At 40.9% G+C, this 16,329-nt stretch overlaps 1 protein-coding gene across 1 annotated transcript in view; it reads right to left on the bottom strand.

The window, feature by feature from the left end:
- The window catches only part of SAMD7 (sterile alpha motif domain containing 7), a 59,417-nt gene that overhangs the window by 40,323 nt on the left and 2,765 nt on the right, over positions 1 to 16,329 (bottom strand). The window contains exons 2-3 of the mRNA XM_075202098.1: positions 13,122 to 13,300; positions 7,689 to 7,826 (exon numbers count right to left, since the gene is read on the bottom strand). The gene's annotated coding sequence lies outside the window, so the exon portion shown is untranslated. The remainder of the gene's footprint in view (positions 1 to 7,688; positions 7,827 to 13,121; positions 13,301 to 16,329) is intronic.

The raw sequence follows: 16,329 nt of genomic DNA, 5'->3' as shown, positions 1-16,329 counted from the left end.
CGATGCATGACCAGGCGCCATAGGGGATGTAGCCAGCCACCAGAGAGACATGGCCAACCACTACAGGGGGCAGAAGGATCACTGCCCCAGTCACCTCACCTGAGTTTTCTACTTTCCTTCTGGCACAGTGTCACAAGGAAAGAGGAATCCCTCAGGTGTCTGTGGCAGTTATTCTCCTTTCCATCCGACATTCCGCATGGGACGTATGATGGGATAGAGCGCTTGTTTGGCAGGAGCAAATGCAATGTTTCTAGAGGGATGAGGGGGTTCTACACCACACTGCCAGAGTCAGAATGACCATCATGCAAGGAGTTTGGCTATCATTTTAGCCAGAGCGAGGCCACTGTCCAACCCCTTCCCATCAAACACACAGGCAATGCTGCATGCACTATTGTTAGGCTCTCTCTTCATGAGCAGAGCAGTGTGATGCAGGACATACTTCGCGACTGTCCTTGCTGCCCTGATTGAACAAGGCAGTCACCCAAAATCAGGACTGCCCCACCAATAGCAGGAGAGTTGGCAGCCTGTCCTGCTCTCCTACTTGTTCTAGCAGATTTCACTACCTGCTGCTTGTCTGGACCCTGGAAAAAAGATTGGCACATGAAATATGGCAAGTTTAGCAATTATTGAACCCTATAAGCATGCCTCCCCAAAACTAGCCCCAATGTTAAATCAATTGCACCCATGCTTAATAAATACGCCTCCCACATTAAATTAATAGCATTCACTTTTAATAAATAGACCTAATACTCCCCAACCTGTCCTGACATTAAATTAATAATATTCACATTCAGTAAATAGCCCTCATTCTCCCCAAACTCAGACCCACATTTAATTATTAACCCCCAAACCACTCCAGCATTAAAAAAAAGTTCCATCACCTCACATTAAATTAATAGGCACTACCATGACTACCCTGTCAGCAGCATAGATAAGTACAGTGGGCTAGGGAGGGGTGTCATAATACGTCTTGCGGAGTTATAATGTCTCTTGAGGTCTTTAATATGTCTTGGGGTGTTTCATAATGAGTCTGGGGATTAAAATGTGTCTGGGGGATTTATACAATGTCTTGGGGGGGTTGTAAAATGTCTTGAGGGGGCATAATGTGTCTGGGGAGGGTTATAATATGTCTTGCAGGCGTTGTAATATGTCTTGGTGAGGTCATAATGTGCCTAGGGCCGCGGTTCCCAAAGTGTGCGCCGCGGCTCGCGCTGTCACAGGGGTGTCGCAGCTAGGTATAGATTAAAAAAAAACGTAAAAAAAAATAAATACTTACCAATCTGGCGGTGCCCGGGACCCAGCATCCTCCTCCCTCCTCGCTTCTCACTGAACGTTAGGTGTGACTTCATCTTGCCCAACGTTCAGTGTCAAGCGGCAGGAGAGAGGAGGATGCTGGGTCCCGGGCGCCTCCGGATTGGTAAGTATTTTTTGGTTTGTTTTTTTTTACCTCTTCCTGGCCCCCGGGATGCAGAGGGCGCACAGAGAGATGAATGGAGAGGCAGGAGGGCACAGAGTGAGATGAATGGAGAGGCAGGAGGGCACAGAGTGAGATGAATGGAGAGGCAGGAGGGCAAAGAGTGAGATGAATGGAGAGGCAGGAGGGCAAAGAGTGAGATGAATGGAGAGGCAGGAGGGCACAGAGAGATGAATGGAGAGGCAGGAGGGCACAGAGTGAGATGAATGGAGAGGCAGGAGGGCACAGAGAGATGAATGGAGAGGCAGGAGGGCACAGAGTGAGATGAATGGAGAGGCAGGAGGGCACAGAGTGAGATGAATGGAGAGGCAGGAGGGCAAAGAGTGAGATGAATGGAGTGGCAGGAGGGCACAGTGTGAGATGAATGGAGTGGCAGGAGCGCACAGAGTGAGATGAATGGAGAGGCAGGAGGGCACAGAGTGAGATGAATGGAGAGGCAGGAGGGCACAGTGTGAGATGAATGGAGTGGCAGGAGGGCACAGAGAGATGAATGGAGAGGCAGGAGGGCACAGAGAGATGAATGGAGAGGCAGGAGGGCACAGAGTGAGATGAATGGAGTGGCAGGAGGGCAAAGAGTGAGATGAATGGAGAGGCAGGAGGGCACAGAGAGATGAATGGAGAGGCAGGAGGGCACAGAGTGAGATGAATGGAGAGGCAGGAGGGCACAGAGTGAGATGAATGGAGAGGCAGGAGGGCACAGAGTGAGATGAATAGAGTGGCAGGAGGGCACAGTGTGAGATGAATGGAGTGGCAGGAGCGCACAGAGTGAGATGAATGGAGAGGCAGGAGGGCACAGAGTGAGATGAATGGAGAGGCAGGAGGGCACAGTGTGAGATGAATGGAGTGGCAGGAGGGCACAGAGAGATGAATGGAGAGGCAGGAGGGCACAGAGAGATGAATGGAGAGGCAGGAGGGCACAGAGTGAGATGAATGGAGAGGCAGGAGGGCACAGAGTGAGATGAATGGAGAGGCAGGAGGGCACAGAGTGAGATGAATGGAGAGGCAGGAGGGCACAGAGTGAGATGAATGGAGAGGCAGGAGGGCACAGTGTGAGATGAATGGAGTGGCAGGAGGGCACAGAGAGATGAATGGAGAGGCAGGAGGGCACAGAGAGATGAATGGAGAGGCAGGAGGGCACAGAGTGAGATGAATGGAGTGGCAGGAGGGCAAAGAGTGAGATGAATGGAGAGGCAGGAGGGCACAGAGAGATGAATGGAGAGGCAGGAGGGCACAGAGTGAGATGAATGGAGAGGCAGGAGGGCACAGAGTGAGATGAATGGAGAGGCAGGAGGGCACAGAGTGAGATGAATAGAGTGGCAGGAGGGCACAGTGTGAGATGAATGGAGTGGCAGGAGCGCACAGAGTGAGATGAATGGAGAGGCAGGAGGGCACAGAGTGAGATGAATGGAGAGGCAGGAGGGCACAGTGTGAGATGAATGGAGTGGCAGGAGGGCACAGAGAGATGAATGGAGAGGCAGGAGGGCACAGAGAGATGAATGGAGAGGCAGGAGGGCACAGAGTGAGATGAATGGAGAGGCAGGAGGGCACAGAGTGAGATGAATGGAGAGGCAGGAGGGCACAGAGTGAGATGAATGGAGAGGCAGGAGGGCACAGAGTGAGATGAATGGAGAGGCAGGAGGGCACAGAGTGAGATGAATGGAGTGGCAGGAGGGCACAGAGTGAGATGAATGGAGAGGCAGGAGGGCACAGCGAGATGAATGGAGAGGCAGGAGGGCACAGAGTGAGATGAATGGAGTGGCAGGAGGGCACAGAGAGATGAATGGAGAGGCAGGAGGGCACAGAGTGAGATGAATGGAGAGGCAGGAGGGCACAGAGTGAGATGGGTGGATGAAGGGGGGCACAGAGTGAGGTGTGAATGAAGGGGGGCACAGAGTGAGGTGTGAATGAAGGGGGGCACAGAGTGAGGTGTGGATGAAGGGGGGCACAGTGTGAGCTGTAAATTATTCTTTGACAGAAATATAATTGAAAAAAATATATAAAAAAATTATTTTCCCTTAGATTTATGTGTAGTATTTTTGCATACAACTAAATAAGTATTTCTGTCCTGACCTAAATACCTATTACATTTTTTGGACCCAACTACTTATAAAACGGGACTGCTCGGTAATTATTTTGGAGGGGTGCCTTGAAAAAATTATGGAGACTCTAAGGGTGCTGCAAACAGGGCCGCCGAGAGGGCATGTCAGGGGGCCTGGCTCGGGCCCTTGCGCTGCTGATTTTTTCTTTCTTTTTTTTTTTTCTTTCTTTTTTTTTTTTTTTGGGCGGCGGGGGGGGGGGGGTGTCTCGGTCGTTGGTGGGGGGAGCAGGCTAGTTTAAAAAAAACCAAACATACTCACCTGATCGCGGAGCCGGCATTCCTCCTCTCTGCTGCTCTGTGCTCCATTCAGACTGTCTGAATGCCGGGTGTGATGTCGTGATGTCATGCCCAGCATTCAGTCAGTCTGGAGCAATGGAGCACAGAGCAGCAGAGAAGACCAAGAAAGGAGAAAAGGTAAGTGAAGGGAGGAAAACGAGGGGGGGAGGGCACAGAGGGGGTTAAAAAATGGTGGGCAGCATGGCACAGTGGGGTTAAAATGGGGGGAGGCATGGCACAGTGGGATTGAAAAAGGGGGGGGGAGCAGCATAGTATAGTGTGATGAAGGGGAGCCAGGTGAAGGGGGCAAAAGCAGCATGGAGGGTGCAGTGTGATCATAAGGCATGGCGATGATGAAGGGGCACATTATTGTAATATTGGAGCTGGAGGAAGGCCTAATTATTAATCGTGGATGGTATTGATTTAACGCCAGGGTTGTTTGACACGCGAGACACTTTGCTGCGGACATTTGACAGAAATCTCCGCTCATTTTTCCTCACACTTCTATGGGGAGATATAGTAAAATCACTGCCTAATTTGTACTCTCTGATAACACTTAGGGGTAAATGTATTAATGTCTGGATTCTTCAACTCCGGCGTGTTCAGTGTTTTCGGCGATTAAATTTAAAGCGGCGCTGCATTGTTCCCTTTACAATGCAGCGCCGCTTTAAATGTAATCGCCGAAGACACTGAACACGCCGGAGTTGAAGAATCCGGACATTAATACTTTTACCCCTTAATGTAGTACAACAAAGACAGGAATTATATGTGAATATGTGTTTGTGTTTTTACAACTGGCTCTGCATTGGGTAGCAAAGACAACAGATCTTTCTCTTTTAGTAGCCAGCACTGAGGCCCACACATCAACAAGTCATGTTTGTATTGTTAAGAATTAAAGCAATATTAAAACAGGTGTCTAAATGACACAGGTGTGCTATAGATCAGTCAGGCTGAATAATGGTTACAGGAGAAACAAAATCTTATGGTAAACTTATAAGGATGAATAATTATTATGTTTGTATTACACTATGGTACATTTATTTCTAAGGCTAAGGCCTCTGTGTGTCTTTATTATTTACTGATAGCTCTAATGCCCCTGGAAATCGATGCTTTTCATCCCAGAATTCAGGTTCATTATGCACTTGGATTGATAGAGTTAATAGAACTATGCTGATCATGCAATAGGAAGCCAGAAATGGCAAATATGTAGAGAAAGAAAATTTAAAGTCATGAGTGTGTCCTTATTTTCTATTGCAACGTGATATTGGATTTTCATTCATAGGGGGGTATTCAATTGTTAGCGAGATCCCCGGAAAAAACGAGCGCTCAAAATATATTAGCGTTAATACGGTAATATGCGCGTAAATACCATTAATACGGTAGTTTACTCCCTGAATTTGATCTCGGAGCTATGAAATTCAGCGAGTAATTACCGTATTAACGCTAATATTTTTAGAGCGCTCGTTTTCCGGGGATTTCGCTAACAATTGAATACCCCCCTTAAAGTCTATCCACACGACTAAGATGTAGAACTATACTGCCATCTGCAGGCAATTAGCTGAATTGAAGTTATGATTTCTAAAAGTTTCACTAATTTTGTCCTTTGCCAGTTTGCCTTGATTGTTTTGTTGCTTCAGTTTGTTATAATTTAATTGTTATGGATAGACTCACTCAACTCAGCCACAAAACATAGGTGGTGTGCCTCAGCAGACACTACGGGCCTGAGTCATTAAGGAGAGCAAAGCATAAAAAATAAGTAACTTTGCAACTGGGCAAAACTATGTTGCATTGAAGGGAAGATTTTAAATTTAAAATGTGGAGATAGAGCATGTCCTAGATCAGTGTTGGCTAACCTGTGACACTCCAGGTGTTGTGAAACCAGCATACCCTTGCAGAAATAACTTGCTATATATTGGCAAAGCATGATGGGACTTGTAGTTTCACAACACCTGGAGTGTCACAGGTTAGCCAACACTGTCCTAGATCAACTTTAAAGTTCAGTGCAAAAATAAAGCTATCAAGTAATTGTGTGCTACATGAAATAGCATCCAGTATTTAACTTATGTTTAAAATAATAAACTAATTTGCACCCCTTGCATTGTAACATGGTTTGTCCTGGAGAACATTTATCTATATTTTTGACTTACTTTCCTTAATGACTCAGGCCCTCCATGTAGTAACTGCAGCAACAAGGAAAAAGTTCCACTAAACCAATAAGCTATGGCCCTGACGCATGACTTGATTTGTGCAAGTGCCCCTAGATTTCCGCCAATGCACATGGGTGTATGCAGCAGGACTGCAGCATTTGCAGAGGGGCAGAAGGTGGCACAGATAGAAAGGGCTGGGCAGAATGAGGCCGTTCCTAGTGGAGCATGGGGTAGGGGCACCTGAGCGCTTCGCACAGAAACAAATTGTCCTTTTGTGGAGCGAGATTGTTGAAATGATAGAAAGGGGTAGAGAAGGTGCATTTTTTGAACACTTATTGCGGTCGCACCTCCATGCACACTGCAAGTAATGTAATAAAATCTGTCCTCTCACTATTATGATTAATGTGAGCCATACATGCAACTAAACTGAACAGTATATTAGGAGAAAAATGTTTATTGTGCTGTAAAGTGTCCTGGGAGGACCACTGGTTCAGAACCAATGTGTTTTGCAGTGTGCTTTGTAAATTACTTCCTTTCTCCATTTGGGCTTTATTAATATGGATAACAAGTGATTAAACCGCCATCCTTGCACATTGAGAGGTGGACATACCGGCACGCTGTGAGATCTACCACCATCTGTCAGCATAAGTCTGGAAACACCAGTCTTTTCTGATCCCATCTTGCAAATCCGATGTTGTTTAGTATTTGGCAGGGATGAGAACACTAATCTATTCTTTCACAGTCTTAGCCTCACAGAACCTTTGTTGCCAGAAGCCAGAAATCTCACTCACAGCTCAAATCTGTAATTATTCCTGAGCAGAAAGTGACAAGGAGAAGACACAGCCAAGCACACATCACGTCTTGTCCTACCACCTGTAACTTCTAAGGCTTACCTGTCTTACCTCCAGTTCATACGTACAAAATGAGTTATTGAATACTGAATTCCGCATTGTTAAAATATTTAACAATAATAATTACACAATATGAGCTTTCCAATCTTTTTATGCTACTTTCCTAAACTGCGAATGCCTTTAGTGGCCAGTTATTTTAATTGGCATATTGGTCACACAGAGCAGGAAATATCATAGAGCGTTTGTGAAGTACATTAAATAATCATGATGTGCTCTTCACAAACACTGCTTCATGTCTGTGCTCACAAAAACCATAAAGGCCGACAAGCTGTTGTGAAATGAGTGAAAAGTCCACATATACCTATAATATACCTATGTCACACATAGAGCAGGACTGCGTTAATAAGTGAAACTCAATCCTTTATTGAATAAACATTAAAGGTCCGGTACCTCTCTGTTCACCTTCCTAAAAGGTTCCTATGACTGTGCTGAAACTGGTGACATAATATATTCCATAAAGGATTAGCTTAGTCCGATTGGCGAGTTCTGGCTGAGAGATAATTCTAGACACTTTACTTTTTTATAGAACTAGAGTTAAATATATGAGTTATTATTATTCTTCTTCTTCTTCTTCTTATTATTATTATTAATAATTTTTAGTAGAACTCTAACATGCAGCACAGAGCTGTCAGGGGAGAACTGTCAAATTTTAGCAGGGAGGGGGGGGGGAAGACTTGGCTCAGCAGCCTATTTTAATGGGAAAAAATGCAGGTGGCCCTGTGACCCAGCCCAAGGTAGTATTTTGGCTAGCACTCACTTTACTTAGACACATATTTACTTACTTTCCTCTCTCTATTCGCTGGGGTTTCTGGTTGCTCTCAGGGTCTCACTTTACATTCCACGTTTCACTTCCTATTGGGTCTTTTTGAAGCAGGCCAGGTGGGTGTAAATGCCCCTTTCCTTGTCAATGTCCCATTCACCTGAAAACAAAGTTCACAGGAGATGGTTACAAACTGTTTGACTTGTTTTAAATAGGTCCAGCATGAAGAGGAGAGTGGATTGCAACGTGGCACCATTAGATCCATCGGGGAGTCCGTCAAACAAAGCGTCAAATGTGAATAGACATTCTTTCTGTATAATATCTACCTGAACACCATCCAAAAAAGACTGGGACAGCAGGAGTGAGGAGAAACCCATGCTGTCTGCCGCAATCTCCTCGCCCCTCCCCCCAAAGTAGTGGGGAAATAACCGTGGCAGATGTATGTGGGGAAGGTGGGAGTGGCTAGTCCTAGGAAGTCTCCTCTTCATTTCAAACAATTTATTGGAAACCAAAGCTAAACAAGTTGCAGTCCAGGGCCGTAACTAGGGCTGGGCGACAGGGGCGACCGCCCAGGGCGCAACGCTGAAGGGGGGCGCAATTTAGGAATATTTTAGGTTAATTTTGTTAAAATTGAGGGCCAGAGGGCGGCATTTGCCTTTCTCGCCCCAGGCGCTAGAATTTTAAGTTACGGCTCTGTTGCAGTCATCCATCCCGTAGGCAGTATTTTCATGCTGTCATTGATAAATAGGGGGACAGTGATAAAAGCTGATGCACAGGTAAATGGGAAGGGAACAGCAGTAAAAAAACATTTATAAACATTTTATTGGTCACTTTACACATTCGCTTCATCATCTCATATTATCTGACCTGTTGTGTGAAAAGAGTGTAAGCTGTGCTTCTACTAAATACAAACCCTAGTTCAACACCACTTCTTTATTGGCCTAGAACAGTGTTGGCTAACCTGTGACACTCCAGGTGTTGAGAAACTACAAGTCCCAGCATACCCTTCCAGCAATAAGCTGCTATATATTGGCAAAGCATGCTGGGACTTGTAGTTTCACAAACACCTGGAGTGTCACAGGTTAGCCAACACTGGCCTAGAATATGTTTGATTAGTTTGTACTGTAATCTCAGATTTACAATACAATCTTTGGTCTTTACCTTGATATTGCATTGCTCATTACAATGCTTTAGACTTCCAGACTTCTGACATCCCAAACTTGGCGTATATTAAAAGACACAAATGCAGGACTTTTTCAGGGATTTCAAATTGATTTTCACCAAAATGCTATATATATTCAATATATATACTCTAGACATGATTCATGCAGGATATAAAGCAAGCATTAGATCTATCTCCTGCTCTGTAAAAGCCAACATTACCCACTATTCTAAAAAACAGTCTGTTTAAGTGCGTACTTCTACGGTGTTAAAAATTGTAGTGCAGCATTGTTTCATCATATTTTAATGCGTATATATAGTCTAAAGCCGGGGTTCAGGGAACCTGTTCTGCCTCTTTCACATCTATGGTTAGAATGCTTCTGGTAGAATCGTTGTCCAAGATCTACAAACCTCTCCTACACATTTGCTACCGTACGCAATACAATCATCATCATCACCATTTATTTATATAGCGCCACTAATTCCGCAGCGCTGTACAGAGAACTCATTCACATCAGTCCCTGCCCCATTGGGGCTTACAGTCTAAATTCCCTAACACACACACACACACACACAGACAGACACACACACAGACTAGGGTCAATTTGTTAGCAGCCAATTAACATATCAGTATGTTTTTGGAGTGTGGGAGGAAACCGGAGCACCCGGAGGAAACCCACGCAAACATGGGGAGAACATACAAACTCCTCACAGATAAGGCCATGGACAGAAATTGAACTCATGACTCCAGTGCTGTAAGGCAGAAGTGCTAACCACTTAGCCACCGTGCTGCCCACAATGAGAATAACATTTCCATGAACAAAGATACAAGGATCAAACTATCAATGTCAAACCAAGGTTTGGTTTATTTGAGAACTGAACATATAGACCTATAAACCTCTACACTCCAGAGTCTCATAAATTCACTATTTACTATACATGATCATAGACATTGAGCAATAAAGGTGAAGGTCTACTTTTTGCTCTTTGGAGACACAGTGGGCCTGAGTCACTAAGGAGAGCAAAGCATAAAAAACGAGTAACTTTGCACCTGGGCAAAATCATGTTGCATTGGAGGGAGAGGTAAATTTAAAATGTGGGGACAGATTTATAGTTGGAGTAAGGCATGTCCTAGATTAACTTTAAATTTCAGTGTAAAAAATAAGCTATCAAGTATTTGTGTGTTACATGAAAAAACAGCCAGTATTTAGCGTACGTGCAAAATAACAAACTAATTTGCACCCCTTGTATTGTAACATGGATTGTCCAGGAGCAAACTTACTTCTTTCTTTTGCTTTGCTTTCCTTATCTTAAATAAAGTGCATCTATATGTAGAGAGGCAGAAAACTCTGAAGAGAAGCACTGTGCAAAAGTTTAATAACAAAGTTCAACCTCAAGCCACCTTTTTCAATAAATAATACCTTTTGTTTTTCTCCTAAAATTCTGCTTGGTTTAGCCTGATTTATGGATTAAATTATTGATGAGCGTTCGGTGACAGTGGAACTATTCTCACTGCATGTGTCACTGCTGAGTGTAAAGCTGTATATTATATATAAAGCTTTAACAAGAACAGAAGACCATCTATGGCTATGTGCCCCTCATAGCCTGGAACACACCCCCTCTTCATCACACAATAATTTAATATAAATGGCTAAATTACTAATGTTCTTCCCATCCTAAGGAAGCTAATTTATTTTCGAATCTGCCATTGTGGGTTTATAGTTGTGTTTACAAGAACAACATGTTGTACAATGCTTAGAAAGAACTTGAGTGACATTTTGCTGGAGATTCCTTACATATGGGTCAGAACCCAAAGCATGCCTTGACCTACAGGGTGGGTCTTTATAATTCTCTCTTTGCAAACCTATTGTCTCTTATCAACAAATAGGAAATATTTAATCATGTTTAAGTCTTATCATTATGTATAAACTATAGTAATTAATTTTGTAAATAATTAGTAGACAAATGTAACATAATTAAAATAAATGATTACATTATTTATTAAACAATGAACCTTGGGCCACGAAGCTAGTACACAGACATAATTTGTGTCTTCTGTAGATGTACATAGAGTACTGCACCCTTCTCTCAGCGTGACATGGACACTGAGCATAACCATATATACAAGTCTATAGTTAAATAATCTTACCTTTTGTAGCCTGCAGACTAAGAACACTTAGGGCTAGATTTACTAAACTGCGTCTTTGAAAAAGTGTAGATGTTGCCTATAGCAAACCAATCAGATTCTAGTTATCATTTATTTAGCACATTCTACAAGATGACAGCTAGAATCTGATTGATTGCTATAGGCAGCATCTCCACTTTTTCAATACTGCAGTTTAGTAAATATACCCCTTAGTCACAATCAGATAAAATGGTACTGAGCACCTGGCCTATTACAATAAAACAAGATAACTTTGTAAGACCTGGTACTGTGCTGTCAAATCAGGGACACTTAGAAGCTACAGTATGCTCTTCAACTTGTTTCATCTGTGCAGTGTGGACTTGTATCTACTACTACTAATGTTAAATTGACCCTTTGCACCATTTTTTCAATCAAAAAAATGTGCCAAGTTAAAAGGCATATATTAACGGATGGTACTCATATCCCCTACAAATGCTGCATATAAGCTCATGAGACAGGTATCAGAAAATCTTAAATAGATATTTCTTTGAACAAATATTGGGGTAAACATTTTGCCTCCTAAATAGCTACTTTGCACTTAGCTGAATACTTAATGTATATGAATAACGTGAAAACAAGATACATATGTAACTAAATGGAAGTTTTATATAGAGTGACCTGTCTAATTGACACAATAACATTATTTACTATTTACCCATTTACTGTTGCTAATTATTTCTGAATCAACATGTTCTACTGTGATATGTGATGTCCTGGTCCGTTAATACATCATATCACCATGAGCCCTCTCACAGTGAACTAACATAATTTAGTGTTATAATTAAAAGTTTCTACTAATAGGCTCCTGGCTTCAACATATAACATATATGTGCATATGACATTTTAAGAAAATTACATTTACTTGAAAAGAAGTCTTTTAAGTTTGTATTGAACAATACTTTTATTGTGTGTTTCTTACATGGGCTAAAAAGTATGTCCAGCTATATGTAACTCAAACAAATCATTGTAAATTATTATGAAAAAATATAATTAAAATTAGCAGAACTGTAAATAGAGCTCATCAACTACACCTACACCATCTAACAAGAAATAGCATTCATGCAGTACATTGTCATAAAAGGTGAATTTTTATACTCTCAATGTATACTATATTGGCAATAAATCATATATTGTGCTACAGACTAGTTTACATTTATTAAAGCTGTAATTCTATACCCTAACTTTTGTATAAAATATTATTATCTTGGAAACAGGTGTTTGTTCTGTCTGAGTGTTTCCAAGGAAGAATATCGAAAGTACATTTCTCCTCCATAAAATCACAATATTAATAGCAAATAATGTATCTCTAATTGAAAGGTTAAGAGTCTCTTTGGTGAATCTACACTGCCACATCAAAGATGATCAATAGAGGTTTTGCATATATGCCCTCCCTATTGAGAAGGAAGGGGAATAAGCAACATTCCTATTTAAAGTGTAAAAGTCCTTTAAGTGTATATAAATAATCAATAATCAATAATACTAAAAATATTTTTATATTGTGAATATATATATATATTATATATATATATATATATATATATATATATATATATATATATATATATATGTATTAGTACCCACACTACTATAGAGAGACAGACAGACAGGCAAAAATAATGGTTTTCTTATGATAGCATAACAATTTGAAGACAGTATTTTCTGTAATCCATTAAGAATTCAGAATATTAATTTATTCAACTATTCAGTATTATTGTTATAACATTTTAAGAAATGTTATTAATAATCCGACATTATAACACTTTGATGTGACCTGTTATCCATTTCTGAGGGTTTGGTCCAGAGAGATGAGTTTGATTGCGTATTGAATGTGTACAAGGTGGAGGACAGCCTCATGTAGATGACAGTAGTGCATCCCACAATTGTGAATGAATAGTAATAGTAATGTTTTAAAACTCATTTTTTATTTGAGGGCAATTTGATTTTTCTTCTGAGGTATAAACACCAGTACATGTTAATACTAACATTTCTGTAACTTTGGTGTATTATAGTAATACTATTAGTAATTTCCAGCATAGGTCAGCAAACATATGGTCTGGCAGTTTGCTGAAAGATTGAATGAAATAATACATAAACATCTGTTCTACTTACATTTACAGGAGATTCTTTCCAACTGCGTGTAAGACAAGTTATTCCAATTCCTGTGTGATCGCTCTTTCATGAGTCTGTCATGTCCACGACTTCACTCACATGATAAAGAGCAGATTAACAGGTTTGATGTACGCGGATTAACAGACAGAATCCAGTTTTCAAATTGAAGTGGTGGAGAACTGCAAGGCAATTGGATTGCTATTACACTATGTCAATGTGCTCATGTGCCATTTCCATCACTGTTAGCAGAATCTGATAATCCATTGTGTTGTGGCTAACAGATGTCCACAGACACTTTCCCAGACAATATCCAACAGATAACATATAGAATCATTGTAATACATTTACATTTACTTCTAACAGAGGTCCTCAATCAATGCCAGGACAACTGGTTTTATCTGCTCAATGTCAAATGATTAGTAAATAAAATAAATAACAGATTATAGACAATATATTACAACAAATCATTTATTAAATTATCTGGCACCTGAATCAATTATCTATGGAGTAATGCTTTCTTTACTGTAAATTATATGGATATTAGAGTTCTGATAACATATATAAATGCAGGGTGTCAGACCCTGATTTACCATTGTCTCATAGGTTATCTACTGCTGTCAATGGGGCATTGGAGCACCCAATTTAGTAAGTTCACCAATAAATTTTAAATGACCAAACCTGTATATGACAACTGAAGAAGTTATATCTTCGGAAAATATTCTGTTACTTTCCTGAGTTACATAATAGCTAAAGGTCAAATTAGCAGTCCATTTGAGGAACACAAGAAAATTTCAAATTAATGAAATCGAAGTTCCAGTGAGGAGGAAACTGTTTTAACCTGATTTATTTACCATTGTTTCCCAATGTAGCGATTTAAGGAATGAGCTCAATTGTGCTCATATCGCAAAATCAAGTTCAGTGTCACTTCACTTCAGTACCATTACCCTGCCTATTAGTTACTAATAAAGTGACTCACTGATAACATTTTTAACATATGTGTGTGTGTATATATATATATATATATATATATATATATATATATATATATACATATATATTTATTTAGACAGATAGATAGATGAGTGAGTGAGTCATGTTGATTATTGAAATGAAAAAGCTAAAAAAAGACAATAGTTCAGAGCACAATGGAAGGATTAAGAATTTTGATTGGAAGTTGAACGTAAAGATTCCCCATTTGTGAATGAGTTAAGATGCATCTTTATTTTTAATTGCCAGCATCTTAACCTGAAATCTAGCATATACCGTATTTCCCCATGTATAAGACGCACCCATGTATAAGACGCACCTTAATTTTGGGGCTCAAAATGTAATAAAAGATGTATTACAATAAGTTACTGAAGCAGAAGGCTTGTCTGGTTGTGATTTTAGTCAGAGATCTCACATCAGGTCTAGAGGAGCAGAGTTTACAATGAAGTCCCACATTCAGTTACAGGAAGGCAGCGCTACTGCACAGCGCTGTACATACCATACTAGACGCTGGGCTCAATTATCGGAGGACAGCGGAGCTTCCGGTCACGTGACGACAGCTCCGAGACATCAGAGACTGTGGGAGGCGCCTGAAGGTCCTTTAACCTGAAGCTTGCAAGCACAGATCTGTTCAGCGGGGACTCCTCTCTCATACCCTCACACCAGGGATCATCTTCTTCATTCAGGTAAGTAGAGCTGGCAGTGTATAAGACGCACCCTTTTTTTAGACCCAAAATTTGGGGGAAAAAGGTGCGTCTTATACATGGGGAAATACGGTATGTCTCAGGAGCAAAGAAGCAACAATCATCCTTATCAATTCCCAAACCTACACACACACTGTTCACACAAAATATATATCTCGTAACTTAACGTATTTCAAGAACCTGATAAGATACATCTCAAAGCGGTGTGTGCTTAACCTGCATTTGTATATCCTTACTATGCTGTACTTCCATGTTAATGCCCCTGATCCAACTCTCCAAGTGCAAAGGGCCACAAGGGCAAAATGCCTGTAACTCAAAATACGGTTGCAAGCTTTGTGCATACACAGTGCAACAATTTTGTACCAAGACGTATCTTTACGTCACGCAAATACACTTATGTGTAACTCTAAATCAGGATATATACATAGGAAAGGAACAATTCAGTATTAGCATCTCCCTTTATTTTGTCATTGATTAGTACATTAGTCAGCACGGGCTGCATTAAGAACCAGTGAAGTATGTGCCCATCTGCAGAGTAGATTGCGGTTGGTGTTTAAGATTCTCCTGCCAATTCCTTCCTGCTAAACCATTTTGCTGAACTAATCTTTCTAATGGTTTTAATACATCACAAAGCATGTCATATTAAAGAGTCACTGTGAGGCAAAGTACTAAAATCCAAGTTAATCTTTTAACAGTAAATACAAGTCAGGCTAATTATTCAACTTTGTTTTTAATAGGATTGTTTCTACAAAGTCCAAGCTGTTTAGTTTTACAGAATAGTTGACTAAACCCCCATACATATTGACCAATCCCACCTGTAGATCGTATGTCACAATGTAGGCAGAATCTGACATGACAACCCAATATTACATGTCCAATTCTGATTGAAAGTGGACCTACAAAGATCTTCTGATTAACAGGAGTTATTGGGTGTAATTGTGCTAGGGTCCTGGAAATATAACAAAGTCATTACTTACATGTTGCTGAAATAGATGAGAAAAGCAACAGGGCTTACTGTAGCCCTACCGGTCCCTCCCTAACTTGCTGCTATTTCCTTTGTTTCAGTGAAAAACATGTTATCACAAATGGGGAGGATTTATTTTAAAATAAAACAGATATCTTTATTTTAGTGTTTAGTTAATCAGACCCAGCAATACAAAGTCAGCTCTTGTTCAAAGAATTACCTTTACATGTAGTATTCACATTCTTTTTCAAATGAAGTGCTTTGCGAGTAAACCCCTTACCAAAATATCACCAGTTAGGGTTGTATTAATCTCAGTGCTGTGCTGTGTAGGCTGTATAAATCTCTCGCTCACACAGCTCTTCTTACAAAATCCCAAAGAGAAGTCTGGGCAATGTGAGGGACTATATCATTACTAGCCATCAGGTCTTTCTAAACCATATCCAGGATTAAATATTACTTCTGAATTATCATTTTTTCTTCTACTTTTGTCATCATCATCACCATTTATTTATATAGCGCCACTGATTCCGCAGCGCTGTACAGAGAACTCATT

This window comes from Mixophyes fleayi, chromosome 3, assembly GCF_038048845.1.
Source record: "Mixophyes fleayi isolate aMixFle1 chromosome 3, aMixFle1.hap1, whole genome shotgun sequence".
NCBI classification, from domain to species: Eukaryota; Metazoa; Chordata; class Amphibia; order Anura; family Limnodynastidae; genus Mixophyes; species Mixophyes fleayi.
The sequence above is the reverse complement of the archived record's forward strand: the minus strand, read 5'-3'. Positions and strand labels throughout refer to the sequence as shown.